General features: G+C 60.4%; 1 non-coding gene across 1 annotated transcript; it reads right to left on the reverse strand.

Annotated features, from left to right (window-relative positions):
* Window positions 1–604: 604 nt before the first annotated feature.
* On the reverse strand, window positions 605–757 carry LOC139000745 (5.8S ribosomal RNA). Its single transcript, XR_011469694.1, has one exon. It is a non-coding gene; the product is annotated as a 5.8S ribosomal RNA (ribosomal RNA).
* Between the last annotated feature and the right edge of the window lie 4448 nt (window positions 758–5205).

Genomic DNA, 5205 nt, shown 5'->3' on the forward strand with positions numbered 1-5205 from the left:
GGTCTTACGGACAGGAGCTCAAGCTGGCAGGAGAAGGGGTGGTCTTTTGCCAGCAGAGGGGGTGTGAGTTTGGTGGTGGTCTCCAGATAGGGGGGTGGATGCATGGGCCACGATGATGCTGTAGCCCCACAAAGCACACAAACCCACCCCAGACACACTCACACACACACACACACACACACACACACACACACAATGGGCCCGTCAACGCGTGATGCGGCGCAGCCACAGCCCAGGTTGTGGAGCGCTCGGATGGGGAGGACACTGTGAGTCCTGAGTGGCACCACCGGGGCACGTGTCCCCCTGGCGCGACCCCGCCCATGACTCGGCCTTGGCTCGAGCCACAACCCAGGCAGAGCCGGAGTGGGGAAGGGGACATTGTCACCACAATGGGCCCCACGACCACAACTCTCTCTTCCCGTTGGCCGCGTGCAGCTCGAGGAAGCTCCTGAGAGAGAAAACCATGGCTTCGGGGCCTCTCCCTTCTCTCACGGGGGGGCACAGACACCGTCGTCTACACTTCCGGGGACGCAGGGCCCAAGGAACAGCCCTTCGAGGAAACTCCAGCAGTGCAAGACACCCCGGGATGCGTTTGATCGGCAAGCGATGCTCACACAGGCATAGCCCGGGTAGGAACCCTGGCCCGAAAGTGCGTTTGAAGTGTCGACGATCAATGTGTCCTGCAATTCACATTAATTCTCGCAGCTAGCTGCGTTCTTCATCGATGCACGTCCCAAGTGATCCACCGCTAAGAGTCTTAACGTTTTGGTTTTTGGTTTTCGCTCCCTGGCATGGCAACCTTCTCTTCTCCCCCCACCCCATCCCACTGGTGGGGGGCGGGGGCGCCTCAGGCAGCCGTCTAAGAACGAGACAAACAAGATCAGACTCTGCAGGTAGGGAAGGAATGACCATGGGGTGGTCCAAAGCAATGGCCCCCAAGGGGACCGGGAGTAGGGGAGGGAAAAGGGGGGGAAAGGGCACAGGGACCTTTCCCCTGACCCTCCCCATGGGCCAAAAGCCCCTGACCCAAGGCGGACGGGCGACCCCCAGGGGTCTTTAAACCTCCGCACCTGGACGCGCTAGGTACCTGGAAAGGGGGGAGCGAACGGGGTGGGGAACCAAGTTCCAATGTGCGCCTCCACCCCGGATGCCTCGACCCCTCAACCCAACGGTTTCCGCAACCTGCACACAGGTGGGTACAGAGCCCAGACGGGGCCTGCCCATGACTTGGCCGCCCGCTGACCTGGCAACATGCATCATCCCCCCCAACGCCCCTTCAGTGCCGACCAACCACCGTCGTTTCCACCACCTGGCGGACGCCAACCCGGGAAACCCCACGCGACACATGTCAACACGCGTCCCGGGGTCGAACCCCCCTTCTCTCCCTCCACCACAGCGTCCTGTACCCGCAACCCCAGCCCAGGACCCTCACCACCTTGGGGTGAGGGGCTGCGACAGGAAGTGGGGTGCAGGCTGGGGCACTGGGCGCGGCCTGTGGGGCGGGGGGAGGCAGGACACCCTAAACACGCGTGCGCACACCCGACCGCACTGCGGGTGGTGGATGGCGGACGAGAGACACGGGGCAGATGGTTGTGCTCCTGACGGGAAAGACAGGATGACCCGCGCCCAGGGCAGGCGGCTGGAAGGTGCCACCGCGGCCCCGTTCCCGAGACGAGCCTGGGGGGGAACGCCCACAATGTGTGCCCTTGTCTTCTTGCGGCTGGGGGTGAGGGTGAAAATGAACCACAAGGTGGCGGGCATGGGCAACGGGGGCACCCCAAGGCCCCCTCCGAGTCCCTGCTCGCTCCTTCTCTCCAGACCTGTGGGAGCCAGGCAGCACCTAGCGCCGCCCTGAACCGGCCCGAGCCTCAAAAACCACAGGGGTTAAGCCAGAGGACAGCGACCCAACTGACCGAACACATAAGGACTTAGGCTCAGTCGCCCCTTTCTCCGTTAATGATCCTTCCACAGGTTCACCTATGGAAACCTTGTTACGACTTTTACTTCCTCTAGAGAGTCAGGTTCCACCGCCTTCTCAGCACTTCACCAGGCCCATGGGCCGACCCCGGCCGGGCCCATCCTAGGGCCTCACTAAACCATCCAATCGGTAGTGGCAACGGGCGGTGTGTACAAAGGGCAGGGACTTGATCAACGCAAGCTTATGACCTTTACTTACTGGGAATTCCTCGTTCATGGGGAATAATTGCAATCCCCGTTCCCCATCACAAATGGGGTTCAACAGGTTACCCGCGCCTGCCAGCATAGGGTAGGCACACACTGAGCCAGTCAGTGTAGAGCCGTGCAGCCGGGACATCTAAGGGCATCACAAACTGGTTATTGCTCAATCTCGGGTGGCTGAACGCCACTTGTCCCTCTAAGAAGTTGGGGGATGCCGACCGCTCGGGGGTCGCATAACTAGTTAGCATGCCAGAGTCTCGTTCGTTATCAGAATTAACCAGACAAATCGCTCCATCAACTAAGAACGACCATGCACCACCACCCACGGAATCGAGAAAGAGCTCTCAATCTGTTAATCCTGTCTGATTCCGGGCTGGGTGAGTTTCCCGTGTTGAGTCAAATTAAGCCGCAGGCTCCACTCCTGGTGGTGCCCTTCCGTCAATTCCTTTAAGTTTCAGCTTTGCAACCATACACCCCCCAGAACCCAAAGACTTTGGCTTCCCGGAAGCTGCCCGGAGGGTCATGGGAATAACGCCGCCACATCGCCAGTCGGCATCATTTATGGTCGGAACTACGACGGTATCTGATCATGTTCAACCTCTGACTTTAGTTCTTGATTAATGAAAACATTCTTGGCAAATGCTTTCGCTCTGGTCCATCTTTCACCAGTCCAATTTCACCTCCAGTGGCACAATACGAATGCCCCCGGCCGTCCCTCTTAATCATGGCCTCAGTTCCGAAAACCAACAAAATAGAACCTCGGTCCTATTCCATTATTCCTAGCTGCGGTATCCAGGCGGCTCGGGCCTGCTTTGAACACTCTAATTTTTTCCAAGTAAAAGCTTCAGGCCCCCCCAGGACACTCAGCTAAGAGCATCCAGGGAGCTCCGAGAGGCAAAGGGGCGGGGACTGGCAGTGGCTCGCCTGGCGAAAGACCGCCCACCCCACTCGCTCCCAAGATCCAACTACGAGATTTTAAACTGCAGCAACTTTAATATACGCTATTGGAGCTGGAATTACCGTGGCTGCTGGCACCAGACTTGCCCTCCATTGGATCCTCGTTAAAGGATTTAAAGTGGACTCATTCCAATTACAGGGCCTTGAAAGACTCCTGTATTGTTATTTTTCGTCACTACCTCCCCGGGTCAGGAGTGGGTAATTTGCGTGCCTGCTGCCTTCCATGGATGTGGTACCTGTTTCTCAGGGTCCCTCGACGTTCAAATGGGTGGTCGCTGCCACAGAGGCGGGGGCGTGCGATCGGCCCAAGGTTATCTAGAGTCACCAAAGCCGTCCGCACCCACCCCCACGGCCCGAGAGGGACAGAGGGGAGGCTGTCCGGGTTGGTTTTGATCTGATAACTGCACGCACCTCCTCCCTCGAGGGGGGTCAGCACCCATCGGCATGTATTAGCTCTAGAATTACCACAGTTATCCACGTAGGAGAGGAGCGAGCGACCAAAGGAACCATAACTGATTTAATGAGCCATTCGCAGTTTCACTGTACAGGCGTGCATACTTAGACATGCATGGCTTAATCGTTGAGACAAGCATATGGTCCTGGCAGGGTCAACCAGGTAGGAGAGCGCGGGGAGCCAGAGGCCGTGCCCCCGCGGTGCGTTCTCCAGGCGCGGGCGGACGTGCCGAGCACTGGAGGAAGCGAGCAATAGCGAGTGAGCGGACGAGGGCTTGCAGAGCCTTGGGCTACAAGGTGAGCGGCGGGGCCCGCTCCACACTGCACCAAACCCAGCAAGGGGCGGACCGCTACCAGCAGCGGTGAGGTGGAAGCACCGCCCGCACCCGTGGATAAGGGCGCAGCACATGCGGCAGCGCCATGGAGGGTGTGGGGCATCCCCCCGGGGGGCCCAATGGAGGCCGAGAGTGGTGCTGGATATGGCACCCAGGCAGACACGCCTGACAGCCGGGACACGCACACACGGACAAGGGACATCCCAGGCCAGAGCCTGGGGGCCCCTTCCAGGGTGAAGCGTGGAAGGAGATCACGATAGCTGGTCGTGACTCGGTCGGCACTCGGGCATGCCCTTCTGAACTGGGCCGCGCAGCGGGAGACGGACCCTCGCGCGCCCACGCAACGATGATGCCACAACAGCGGGAGGAGGCGGGCACAGAGCGGAGCGGCGGCCGGCCCAGGAGGCGACACGCGACTGCAGGCATGGCCCCGTAAGGGCATCGGCTAGGCAGATGGGACCGACAGATGGACACGGAGATGAGGCTACCACCCCCGGGCAGCGAGGCGCGGGGGGGCGGGGAGGTGCAGTAGTGACTGCACGAGTGGGCTGAGCTGGACTCAGGGCCACCCGGCGAGGTGAGTTGAGGACACGATTCGCTTGGCGAGAAAGAATGGAAGGAGAAAAAGGACAAGGCCGGGAAATGAGTCAGTTCGCCGCACCGGGACAAACGTGGGTATCAACGACGAGGCCCCTCCAGGCCCACGGGACATCCCGCAGAGACCCAGGAAATGCTGACTGGCTTCCACCGGAAACAAATTTCAACCAACCTCACAGGTGGTTCCAGGCCCCGCCGCCCACCCGCTACGGCCACCACCGCCTGTGATGCTCAGCCGAGAGGACCTAGACTCCCCTCTTTCTCCCAGGCATGCACAGCAGAGGACAGACATCAAGGCAAGGCACCAGACCTGGACACCGGCTAAACAAACACGGGGATCCCACCACCACAGACACACAGGGCGGCCCCGTGTCGCCCGGGACAATCCTCCCAAGCACACAACTTCGAAGCCTCCTCCCGCCGCGGCCAAGGCCCACCCCAACGAGGAAAGGCCATACAAGCGACCCTCAGCAACTACAGGGGAACCACTGCGGCTTCTCTCTAGCCGCCAATCCGTTTATCTGCCTGGTCCGACCCAGACAGGGACTCGCATCAAGGCGTGCGAGCAGGAACGCTGGGGACGGGGAAGTCCTCCGTGGCCCCCCAACCGCTTTGACACGCAACTGGAGAGAATCTGCCCCGGTGCAGGGGATGCGCATGCAGCAACGCGCGCGTGCGCGCTCAC

Source organism: Myotis yumanensis, unplaced genomic scaffold, assembly GCF_028538775.1.
Source record: "Myotis yumanensis isolate MYYU_CA2020_CCGP unplaced genomic scaffold, mMyoYum1.0.hap1 SCAF_27, whole genome shotgun sequence".
Lineage (NCBI taxonomy): Eukaryota > Metazoa > Chordata > Mammalia > Chiroptera > Vespertilionidae > Myotis > Myotis yumanensis.